Below are 13,018 nucleotides of genomic sequence, written 5' to 3' on the forward strand. Positions count from 1 at the left end.
ACTTTTCTCTTCCCAAGACATGTTGAATAGAAAGTGACAGCATTTTTAAATGATGTTCTTTGCTGTTTCTCTATCTTGATTCCCTTCTTTTATATTTTTTAATGTGGAGGATAATTAACTTATAATGTTGTGTTAGTTTCTGCTGTACAACAATGTGAGTCAGCTCTAAGTGTGTGTATATATATATATATATATATATATATATACTATTAGCTATTTAACATATGGTAGTTCATATATGTCAATGCTACTCTCTCAATTTGTCCCATTCTCCCCTTCTCCTACTGTCTCCACAAGTCTACACTCTATATCTACAGCTCTATTCCTGCCCTGCAAATAGGTTCATTGGTACCATTTTTCAACATGTCCACCTCACCCCAACCTCACCCTGTACAGGTAACTAAGTTTCAACTGAGCTAAAAGAATCTTACTTTTTTTCCCAGCCATTTTTCTTTTTTTCTCTTTGGGGATTTATTTATTTTTAAATGTATTTATTTTTAATTGAAGGAAATAGTTTTACAATGCTACGTTGGTTTCTGCCATACGTCACCATGAATCTGCCATAGGTATACATATGTCCCCTTCCTCTTGAGCCTCCCTCCCACCTCCCATCCCATTCCACCCCTCTAGGTTGTCACAGAACACAAGGCTGAGCTCCCTGTGCTATACAGCAACTTCTCATTCAGTTCAGTTCAGGCGCACAGTCACGTCCAGCTCTTTACAAATACAAGGACTGCAGCATGCCAGGCTTCCCAGCATCACCAACTCCTGAAGCCTACTCACATTCATGTCCATCGAGTCGGTGATGCCATCCAACCATCTCATCCTCTGTCATCCCCTTCCCCTCCCGCCTTCAATCTTTCCCAGCATCAGAGTCTTTTTCAAAGAGTCAGCTCTTCACATCAGGTGACCAAAGTATTGGAGTTTCAGCTTCAGCATCAGTCCTTCTACGAATATTCAGGACTGATTTCCTTTAGGATGGACTGGTTGGATCTCCTTGCAGTCCAAGGGACTCTTAAGAGTCTTCTCCAACACCACAGTTCAAAAGCATCAATACTTCAGAGCTCAGCTTTCTTTATAGTTTAACTCTTACACCCATACAAGACTACTGGAAAAACCATAGCTTTGACTAGACAGACCTTTGTTGGTAAAGTAATGCTTTTTAATATGCTGTCTAGCTTGGTCACAGCTTTTCTTCCGAGGAGCAAGTGTTTTAATTTCATGGCTGCAGTCACCATCTGCAGTGATTTTGAAGCCCCCTAAAATAAAGTCTCATTGTTTCCATCATTCCCCCATCTATTTGCCATGAAGTGATGGAACCAGATGCCATGATCTTAGTTTTCTGAGCTTTAAGCCAACTTTTTCACTCTCTTCTTTCACTTTCATCAATTGGCTCTTTAGTTCTTCTTCACTTTCTGCCATAAAGGTGGTGTCATCTGCGTATCTGAAGTTACTGACATTTCTCCCAGTAATCTGGATTCCAGCTTTGCTCCATCCAGCCCAACATTTCACATGATGTACTCTGCATATAAGTTCTCTTGCCATTTTCTACTGGAGTGGGTAGCCTTTCCCTTCTCCAGGGGATCTTCCCAACCCAGGGATCAAACACAGGTCTGCCACATTGCAGGCGGATTCTTTACCAGCTGAGCCACAAGGGAGGCCCAACTTCCCATTAGCTATTTTACACATGGTAATGCATATATTTCAGTCCTACTCTCTCAAATTGTCACTCTCTCCCTCCCCTGCTGTGTCCATAAGTCTGTTCTATTTCTGCCCTGCAAATAGGTTCATCAGTACAATTTTATTACTTTTGTACACAAAATCTGATGGAGTGGGAAAAAAAATCCCAGCACCAAAAACTGAGACCCAAATTCCAATATGAGTCATGACACACAAACTGATGAGACTAGCCAAATTACAATTCTTTCATAAGCAAATGTAGAAAATGGAATAGAAAATTTTCAAGGTCCTGTTGCCTTAAAAATCCAAACACTTACTTAAAATCCTGAGTGTTAATAAAACACTTACTTAAAATCCTGAGTGTTCTGTCCACAACCTTGCCCAAAGAAATGGCTTCTTTATTTTCTTCCTTATGTCTTTGTGATTCTTATTATTATTACACTGTAAAAATATTAACTGTAACTGGAAAGAAAGAATAACATCTACTTATGAAGTTCAATAATACTCACTAGTAATATCACAGGATTTATTAACTTTTTCTTACAAAAAACATTAAAGAGAATTTTTTTTAATGTTTTTGTTCAGTTGCTGTCATGTCCAACTCCTTGCTACCCAATGAACTGCACCATGCCAGGCTTCCCTGTCCTTCACCAGCTCCCGGAGTTTGCTTAAATTCATGCCCATTGTCAGTGATGCCTTCCAACCATCTCATCCTCTGTCTCTCCCTTCTCCTCATCTCAATCTTACTCAGCAACAGGGTCTTTTCCAATGAATCGGCTCTTCACATCAGGTGGCCAAAGTATTGGAGCTTCAGCATCAGTCCTTCCGATGAATACTCAGGGTTGATTTCCTTTATGGGTAACTGGTTTGATTTCCTTGCTGTCCAAGGGACTCTCAAGTTTTCCCTAGCACCACAGTTCAAAAGCATCAATTCCTTGGTGCTCAGCCTTCTTTATCATCTAAGTCTCACATCCATACTACTGGAAAAACCATACCTTTGACTATATGGACCTTTGTTTGCAAACTAATGTCTCTGCTTTTTAATATGCTGTCTAGGTTTGTCACAACTTTTTTTCAAGGAGCAAGTGTCTTTTAATTTCATGGCTTCAGTCAATGTCCACAGTGATTTGGGAGCCCAAGAAAGTAAAATCTGTCACTGTTTCCACTTTTCCCCCTTCTATTTGCCATGAAGTGACTGAGTGTCAAGTCAGCTTTTCCACTCTCCTCTTTCACTCTCATCAAGAGGCTCGTTACTTTCTCTTTGGTTTCTGCCATTAAAATGGCATCTTCTGTATATGTGAGGTTGTTGATATTTTTCCTGGCAATCTTGATTGCAGTTTGTGATTTATCCAGCCCAGCATTTAGCATCATGTACTCTTCATGGAAGTCAAATAAACAGGGTGACAATATACAGTCGTCTTCTTGTTCAGTCGCTCAGTCATGTCTGACCTTTTGTGACTCCATGAACTGCAGCACACCAGGCTTCCCTGTCCTTCAATATCTCCCAGTGTTTGCTCAAACTTATGTCCATTGAGTCGATGATGCCATCCAACGATCGCATCCTCTGTCACCCACTTAACTTCCTGCCTTCAATCTTTCCCAGCATCAGGATCTTTTCCAATGAATTGGCTCTTCGCATCAGGTGGCCAAAGAATGGAGCTTCAGCATCAATCCTTCCAATGAATATTGAGGGTTGATTTTCTTTAGGATTGACTGGTTTGATCTCTTTGTACTCCAAAGGACTCTCGAGTCTTCTCCAGCACCACCGTTTGAAAGCATCAATTCTTCCACACTCAGCTTCTTTATAATCCAAGTCTCACATCTATCTGTACATGACTTCTGGAGAAACCACAGCTTTGACAATATGGACCTTTGTTGGCAAAGTGATGTCTCTACTTTGATGATATAGCCTTGATGTACTTTTTTACCAATTATGAACTAGTCCATTGCTCCATGTCTGGTTCTAACTGTTGCTTCTTGACTGCATACAGGTTTCTCAGAAGACAGGTAAGGTTGCCTGGTATTTCTATCTCTTTAAGGAGTTTCCAGTTTGTTGTGATCCTCACAGTTAAAGGCTTTAGCTTAGTCAGTAAAGCAAAAGTACATGTTTTTTGGAATTCCCTTGCTTTTTCAATGATCCAGAGGACGTTGGCAATTTGATCTCTGGTTCCTCTGTCTTTTCTAAATCTACCTTGTACAATAGAAGTTCTCGGTTCACATACTATTGAAGCCTAGATTGAAGAAATTTTGAGCATAATAATATATATATAATAAACAACAAATTAAAATGTTTAAATAAAAATATAAAATAAAACTTTAATAAAAAATAAAGCAGAATAAAAAAGTAGGTAGACTAGTATAATGAACCCCCAGGTGCCCATCACCCCTTTTCAAAAATAACACAGTCAAGTTTGTTTTATCTACATACCCTCTCCACTAAAGGAAATCTCTGGTGTCATAACATTTCTGTAAATGTGCCAGCACATATGTGTAAAAAGATAAACAATAATACCTTAATATAATGACTTAAATAAACTAGGGAAATGAATTTTAATATATGACAATAATAACAAGTATTTTAATTCACCAATTTTACCTTATGTTAATTCCCTATCTGTATATTTCAAAATTTCTGTAACTACTTTATATGCTTTATATGTTTTAGTCCATTATTTCTATATGTGTGATTTTTTTTAATTTATTTTTTTCAGTTCAGTTCAGTTACTCAGTTGTGTTCGACTCTTTGCGACCCCAAGGACTGCCGCATGCCAGGCCTCCCTGTCCATCACCAGCTCCTGCGGTTTACTCAAACTCATGTTCATTAAATCAGTAATGCCATCCAATGATCTCATCCTCTGTCATCCCCTTCTCCTTCTGCCTTCAACCCTTCCCAGCATCAGGGTCTTTTCCAATGAGACAGTTCTTCGCATCAGGTGGCCAAAGTACTGGAGCTTCAGCTTCAGCATCAGTCCTTCCAATGAATATTCAGGACTGATTTCCTTTAGGATGGACTGGTTTGATTTCCTTGCTGCCCAAGGGACCAGGGAGTCTCAAGAGTCTTTTTCAACACCACAGTTCAAAAGCATCAATTTTTTGGTGCTCAGCCTTCTTTACAGTTCAACTCACATCCATACATGAGTAATGGAAAAACCATAGCTTTGACTAGATGGATCTTTGTTGGCAAAATAATGTCTCTGCTTTTTAAAATGCTGTCTAGGTTGGTCATCACTCTTATTCCAAGGAGCAAGCTTCTTTTAATTTCATTGCAGTATTTACCATCTGCAGCCATGATTATGGAGTCCAAGAAAATAAAGTCTATCACTGTTTCCGTTGTTTCCCCATCTATTTGCCATGAAGTGATGGCACCAGATGCCATGATCTTAGTTTTTTGAATGTTGCATTTCAAGCAAGCTTTTTCACTCTCATCTTCACATTCTTCAAGAGGCTCTTTAGTTCCTCTTAGCTTTTGGCCATAGGGTGGTGTCATCTGCATATCTGAGGTTATTATTTCTCCTGGCAATCTTGATTCCAGCTTGTGATTCATCCAGTCTGGCATTTCACATGATGCACTCTGCATATAAGTTAAATAAGCAAGGTGACAATATACAGCCTTGACGTACTCCTTTCCCAAAATGGAATCAGTCCATTGTTCCATGTCTAGTTCTAACTGTTGCTTCTTGACGTGCATACAGATTTCTCAGGAAGCAGGTAAGATGGTCTGTATTCCCACCTTTTGAAGAATTTTCCAGTTTGTTGTGACCCCTACAGTCAAAGGCTTTAGTGTAGTCAATGAAGCAGAAGTAGATCTTTTTTTCGGGAATTCTCTTGCTTTTTTGATGATTCAGTGGATGTTGGCAATTTGATCTCTGGTTCCTCTGACTTCTGTAAATCCAGCTTGACCATCTCTAAGTTCTCGGTTCATGTAGTGTTGAAGACTGGCTTGAAGGATTTTGAACATTACTTTGCTAGCATGTGAGATGAGTGCAATTGTGTGGTAGTTTGAACATTCTTTGGCATTGCCTTTCTTTTGGATTGGAATGAAAACTGATCTTTTCAAGTCCTGTGGCCACTGCTGAGTTTTCCAAATGTGCTGGCATATTGAGTGCAGCACCTTCACAGCATCGTCTTTTAGGATTTGAAATAGCTCCACTGGAATTCCATCACCTCCACTAGCTTTGTTCGCAGTGATGCTTTCTAAGGCCCACTTGACTTCACATTCCAGGATGTCTGGCTATAGGTGAGTGGTCACACCATCGTGGTTATCTGGGTCATGAAGATCTTCTGTATAGTTTTTCTGTGTATTCTTGCCACCTCTTCTTAATATCTTCTGCTTCTGTTAGGTCCATACCATTTCCGTTCTTTATTGAGCCCATCTTTGCATGAAATGTTCCCTTGATATCTCTAATTTTCTTGAAGAGATCTCTAGTCTTTCCCACTCTGTTGTTTTCCTCTATTTCTTTGCAGTGATCACTGAGAAAGGCTTTCTTATCTCTCCTTGCTATTCTTTGGAACTCTGCATTCAAGTGGGTATATCTTTCCTTTCCTCCTTTGCCTTTAGCTTCTCTTCTTTTCTCAGCTACTTGTAAGGCCTCCTCAGACAATCATATTGCCTTTACATATTTCTTTTTTGGTGGGTGGTCTTGATCACTGCCTCCTGCCTCCTGGAAGTCATGAACCTCCGTCCATAGTTCTTCAGGCATTGTCTATCAGATTTAGTCCCTTGAATCTATTTGTCACTTTCACTGGATATACCTAAGGGATTTAATTTAGGTCATACCTGAATGATCTTCTGGTTTTCCCTATTTTATTCAATTTAAGACTGAATTTGGCAATAAGGAATTCATGATCTGAACCACAGTCAGCTCAGATCATGAGTACAGTCAATCTTGTTTTAGCTGACTGTAGAGAGATTCTCCATCTTTGGCTGCAAAGAATATAATCAATCTGATTTCAGTATTGACCATCTGGTGATGTCCATGTGTAGAGCCTTCTCTTGTGTTGTCGGAAGACGGTGTTTGCCATGACCAGTGCATTCTTTTGGCAAAACTCTGTTAGCTTTTGCCCTGCTTCACTTTGTACTCCAAGGCCAAATTTGCCTGTACTCCAAGTATCTCTTAACTTCCTGCTACTACATTCCAGTCCCCTATGATGAAAAGGACATTACTTTGGGGTGTTAGTTCTAGGAAGTCTTGTAGGTCTTCATAGAACAATTCAGCTTCAGCTTCTTTAGCATTACTGGTTGGGGCACAGAATTGGATTACTGTGATACTGAATGGTTTGCTTTGGAAACAGAGATAATTCTGTCATTTTTGAGATTGCACCCAAGTGCTGCATTTCAGACTCTTGCTTACTATGAAGGCTACTCCATTTCTTCTAAGGGATTCTTGCCCACAGTAGTAGATATAATGGTTATCTGTCATCTATGTTAAATTCGCCCATTCCAGTCCATTTTAGTTCATTGATTCCTAAAATGTCGATGCTCACTCCTGCCATCTCCTGTTTGGCCACTTCCAATTTACCTTGATTCATGGACCTAACATTCCAGGTTCCTATGCAATATTGTTCTTTACAGCATTGGACTTTACTTCCATCACTAGACACATACACAACTGGGCGTTGTTTCCACTTTGGCTCCATCTCTTTATTATTTCTGGAGTTATTTTTCCACTCTTCTCCTCTAGCATACTGGGCACCTATCAACCTGGGGAGTTCATCTTTCAGTCATATCTTTTTGCCTTTTCATAGTTTTCATGGGGTTCTCAAGACAAGAATACTGAATTCGTTTTCCATTCCCTTCTCCAGTGGACCATGTTTTGTCAGAACTCTCCTCCATGATGCATCCATCTTGGGTGGCCCTACACATCAAGGATAATAGTTTCACTGAGTTAGACAAGGCTGTGGTCTGTTTGATCAGTTTGATTATGCCAGCCCTTTGAATGTGAGGATCACAACAAACTGTGAAAAAGTCTTCAAGAGATGGGAATACAAGACCATCTTACCTGCCTCCTGAGAAATCTGTATTCAGGTCAAGAAACAACAGTTAGAACTGGACATGGAACAATAGACTGATTCCAAATTGAAAAGGAGTACAACAAGGCTGTATATTGTTGCCCTCCTTATTTCACTTATACACAGAGTACATCATTCAAAATGCCAGGCTGGATGAACCACAAGCTGGAATCAAGATTGCTGGGAGAAATATCAATAACCTCAGATATGCAGATAACACCACTCTTATTGCAGAAAGAGAAGAAGATCTAAAGAGACTCTTGATTAAAGTGAAAAAGAATGAAAAAGTTGGCTTAAAACTCAACATTCAGAAAACTAAGATCATGGCATCCAGTCCCATTACTTCATGGCAAATAGATGGGGAAACAATGGAAATAGTGAGAGACTTTATTTTGGGGGGCTCCAAAATAACTGCAGATGGTGACTGCAGCCATGAAATTAAAAGCTTGTTCCTTGGAAGAAAAGTGATGACCAACCTGGACAGCATATTAAAAAGCAGAGATATTACTTTGCCAACAAAGGTCCATCTAGTTAAAGCCATGGTCATGTATGGATGTGAAAATTGGACCATAAATAAGACTGAGCACTGAAGAATTTATGCTTTTGAACTGCGGAGCTGAAGAAGACTCTTGAGAGTCCCTTGGACCACAAAGAGATCAAACCAGTCACTTCTAAAGGAAATCAATCCAGAATTGGAAGGGCTGATGCTGAAGCTCTAGTACATTGGCCACCAGATGCGGAGAACTGTCTCACTGGAAAAGACCCTGATGCTGAGAAAGACTGAAAGCAGGAAGAGAAGGGGACAACAGAGGATGAGATGGCTGGATGGCATCACTGGCTCAATGGACATGAGTTTGAGCAAACTCTGGGCGTTGGTGATGGACAGGGAAGCCTGGCGTGCTGCAGTCCACTGGGTCTCAAAGAGTCAGACATGACTGAGCGGCTGAACTAAACAGATTTTACCTTGATTCATGGACCTAACATTCCAGGTTCCTATGCAATATTATTCTTTACAGCATCAGACTTTATCACCAGGCATATCTACAATGGGGTGTTGTTTTCACCTTGGCTCAGCCTTTTCATTCTTTCTGGAGTTATTTCTCCACTCTTCTCCAGCAACATATTGGGCACCTACTGACCTGGGGAGTTCATCTTTCTGTGTCATATCTTTTTCCCTTTTCATATTGTTTATGGGGTTCTCAAGACAAGAATACTGAAGAGGTTTGCCATTCCTTTCTCCAGTAGATTATGTTTTGTCAGAACTCTCCACCAAGACCCGTCTGTCTTGGGTGGCCCTACACGGCATGGCTCATAGTTTCACTGAGTTAGACAAGACTGTTATGCACATGATCAGTTTGGTTAGTTTTCTGTAACTCTGGTTTCCATTCTGTCTGCCCTCTGATGGATAAGGATAAGAGGCTTGCAGAAGCTCCCTGATGGGAGGGACTGTCTCTATTTCTCTATTCATAAAATGTCATATAGCACCATATCTAATGTATCCTTTAAAAAAGAATATTAAACATTCTATATACTGAAGTTCATTAGATTTTCTTTACTAATTGACCTTGCCTAGATATCAAAATGAAATTATTTGGCATGATTTGTTTGTAATTAACCTTTGGTGTCTTCCATAGTTCAATTTCTTATCCTGTTGATGATACCAAATGACTGCTTTATTAATTGTTCCAGTAATTAGCCAGCCATTATTATTCTCCAGCTATATATATTAGCCAACTGAAATGTTGATATAAATTTTTTTGTTCTGTGACTCTTATTTTCTGTATAAATCTATTAAGTATTTTGCTAACAACAAACTCACTCTTTTGTATTTCTTCTCTAACTTGCCTCTCCTTCCAAAAAAGGTCAACTATTAAACTATTAGGAAGATCCCCTGGAGAAGGAAACAGCAACCCACTTCGGTATTCTTGCCTGGGAAATCCGATGGACAGAGGAGGCTGGTGGGCTACAGTCCCTGTGGTTGCAAAAGGGTCAGACACGACTTAAGTCTTAGCGACCCACATCCCATCAAATTAAGTGATATTTTGCCTTCTAGGCTTTGCTTTGATATGTTCCTTTGAAAAACTAATTTTTAAAAATGAAAAAATTAATTTCATTTCCTTAATCTACATGATAAAATTATGATGAAATCAAACAGAAGCATGAATAGAATAATTTAAAAATAGGAATCATCAAATTTCATGTTCTAAATTTATATCAGTTTCACTAGTGCAACAGACACTTCCTCTGAGAAAAAATGATAATTACCATTTGTACCTTAAGTAAGGATTTTCCTGAGGCCCCAGAGAACCATAAATAACACAGTTTCTTTTAAAAAAGAGAAAAACAGAAATTTTCGTTTTCTTTCATCAAGTTAACAAGAAGTAAAACAAATTACAAAAGCTGGAGTGAAACGATTAGTTTCAAAATAACTGCAAGGCAAGAACTAAATTTAGGTCATCAAGACTAAATTAAAACAAAAATTTTTTAAGACTAAAGGCCAGAGAAGGGGACGACAGAGGATGAGATGGCTGGATGGCATCACTGACTTGATGGGTGTGAGTCCGAGTGAACTCCGAGAGTTGGTGATGGACAGGGAGGCCTGGCGTGCTGTGATTCATGGGGTCACAAAGGTCGGACATGACTGAGCGACTGAACTGAACTGAACTGAAAGGCCAGAATCATTTCATTGTTATGGCAGTTCAATCATAAGTCAGGGCTTATAGGAGTACCTCACTTATCAAAATAAATATATTTTTGAAAACTGAAAAAGTTTGGAAATTTTCACAATTCAAGTCACATTTCAAATGCATTGGTTCAGTCTCTAAGTCATGTCTGACTCTTTTGTGACCCCATAAACTGTAGCCCTGCAGGCTCCTCTGTCCATGGGATTTCCCAAGCAAGAATACTCGAGTGGGTTGCCATTTCCTCCTCCAGGGGATCTTTCCAACACAGGGACTGAGCCTGCATCTCCTGTACTGGCTGGCAGAGTATTTACCACTGATCTATCTATCTGGGAGGCCCCCTTCAAATGCATTCAGTTCAGTCAGTTCAGTTTAGTCACTCAGTCGTGTCTGACTCTTTGCAACCCCATGAATTGCAGCATGCCAGGCCTCCCTATCATCAACTCCCGGAGTTCACTCAGACTCATGTCCATGAGTCAGTGATGCCATCCAGCCATCTCATCCTCTGTCGTCCCGTTCTCCTCCTGCCCCCAATCCCTCCCAGCATCAGAGTCTTTTCCAATGAGTCAACTCTTCGCATGAGGTGGCCAAAGTACTGAAGTTTCAGCTTCAGCATCATTCCTCCAAAGAAATCCCAGGGCTGATCTCCTTCTTCTGATCTCCTTCAGAACTGGTTGGATCTCCTTGCAGTCCAAGGGACTCTCAAGAGTCTTCTCCAACACCACAGTTCAAAAGCATCAATTCTTCGGCACTCAGCTTTCTTCACAGTCCAACTCTCACATCCATACATGACCACTGGAAAAACCATAGCCTTGACTAGACGGACCTTTGTTGGCAAAGTAATGTCTCTGCTTTTCAATATGCTATCTAGGTTGGTCATAACTTTTCTTCCAAGAAGCGTCTTTTAATTTCATGGCTGCAGTCACCATCTGCAGTGATTTTGGAGCCCAAAATGCATTGCTGCTGCTGCTGCTGCTGCTAAGTCACTTCAGTCGTGGCTGACTGTGTGCGACCCCATAGACGGCAGCCCACCAGGCTCCCCCATCCCTGGGATTCTCCAGGCAAGAACACTGGAGTGGATTGCCATTTCCTTCTCCCAAAATGCATTAGGAGTTTACTAAAATGCACTAGGAGTTTACTAATTAAAGGTATCCTGAAATGAATCCTTTCATACTGCAAAATCAAAAAAATTAAATAAAAACTACTTGGTTTTTGATTAACCACCAATAGAAATAATACCTACATTTATTAAGTGCTTAATTCTGTGTACTAGTTTCTGTGCTCTTGTTTTACATCTGTACTCTTCATAGAGACCTTGTTAATGCCCACACCCTATCCTCTTGACTCATCTGTGAGTTCTCTTGCCATTGCTATGCACAGTCATACTGATGCTGATAGCTTCCCACTTTTAAGGACCCACAGCTTTTCCTCCACTTCCTCCCTAGGCTTCCTGGGATCACCTTGAAAATACATTTCCTGCCCCCTAAATCCTTAACCTCAGTGTCTGCTTTTGAAGAAAACCCTAATTAAGACTGTTGGTAATAGAAGTGGTACTAAAAAACAGACTCTCAGAATGGGATTCTAGAATAGTATCACTTACTGGTCAGCTGGCATCAGGGATCCAATTTCTATTGATATATGAGTGGTGATAACCCATACGATGTCACAGCAGCAGAATGACTAAAATTCTTACCTGGGGTGGACTGAAATGTAGAAGAAGAGGAAGGAGAATGTATAAGCTTACACAACAGCTCTAATACTTGAAATATATGGGGGCAATCATAACTGTAATATTCTGGAGTTAGTATTTGTTAACTGCTCTAAAAAGCTCTGAAGAATGGGACCAGCAGGCTTGGGTAAAACCCCTATCAAAATGCAGAGCAAGCTGTAAAAAAACAGAATGCTATGAAAATCAGCATTTAAAGTAAACCTTATCTCCTGTGCCCAGAGAGCAGACTGTACTGAAAATTAGGTCTAATATTTGACCGAGTAGCTGAGCTACAAAGAAGACTAAACATACAGCCTTAGCAGACCTCCCTTGCTCTGATAAGAAGAGAGTCAGATAGTGAAACACGGGATGGTGATATTGGATTCATTAAGAACATTGAACACTCACATTCTGCCAAAGCCTCTGGGCTGAAAGGATCCACTCCATTCCCTTTCATAAAGGAAAGCAGCCTCTAACTGCTTCGAGATCACCTCTAGACCAACAAATTTGGTCAGATCTTACTCATAATCACTCTAATTGTGAAATACAGTCTCTACCATGGGAAGAAATAGTTTATTCATCAAAAAAGCCTCTGACCCTGTCTGACATGTATTATTGAGAATTGGGCACACATATAGAAGTGTATGTTGAGGGTGTTAAGCTGAGGCAGGGGGCAGAATACCAGAGAGAAAAAAGTGTATTTACACAGAGGCACTCTCCTGTGACTCAGACTATAACTTCTAGCAAGAAAACCATAATGAGGTTCCGAAACAGTGACGGGATGTCAATGTGAGTTAGAGGATTCCAAAATAGAAGGCACCAGAGGTAGCATTTAACCATTAGAAGCAAGATTAATGTATTTGGCATAAAAGACAGTAAGGTCAAAGCAGCAACCAGAGAACCTTGACCTTCAAGGCCATTTTTCTTTGTTGAAGCAAAA

At 40.1% G+C, this 13,018-nt stretch overlaps 1 protein-coding gene across 10 annotated transcripts in view; it reads right to left on the reverse strand.

The window, feature by feature from the left end:
• ANKS1B (ankyrin repeat and sterile alpha motif domain containing 1B) overlaps nucleotides 1-13,018 on the reverse strand; it is a 1,150,317-nt gene that overhangs the window by 1,077,050 nt on the left and 60,249 nt on the right. The gene's annotated exons all lie outside the window — the stretch shown is intronic.

The sequence above is a fragment of the Capra hircus genome, chromosome 5, assembly GCF_001704415.2.
Source record: "Capra hircus breed San Clemente chromosome 5, ASM170441v1, whole genome shotgun sequence".
NCBI lineage: Eukaryota > Metazoa > Chordata > Mammalia > Artiodactyla > Bovidae > Capra > Capra hircus.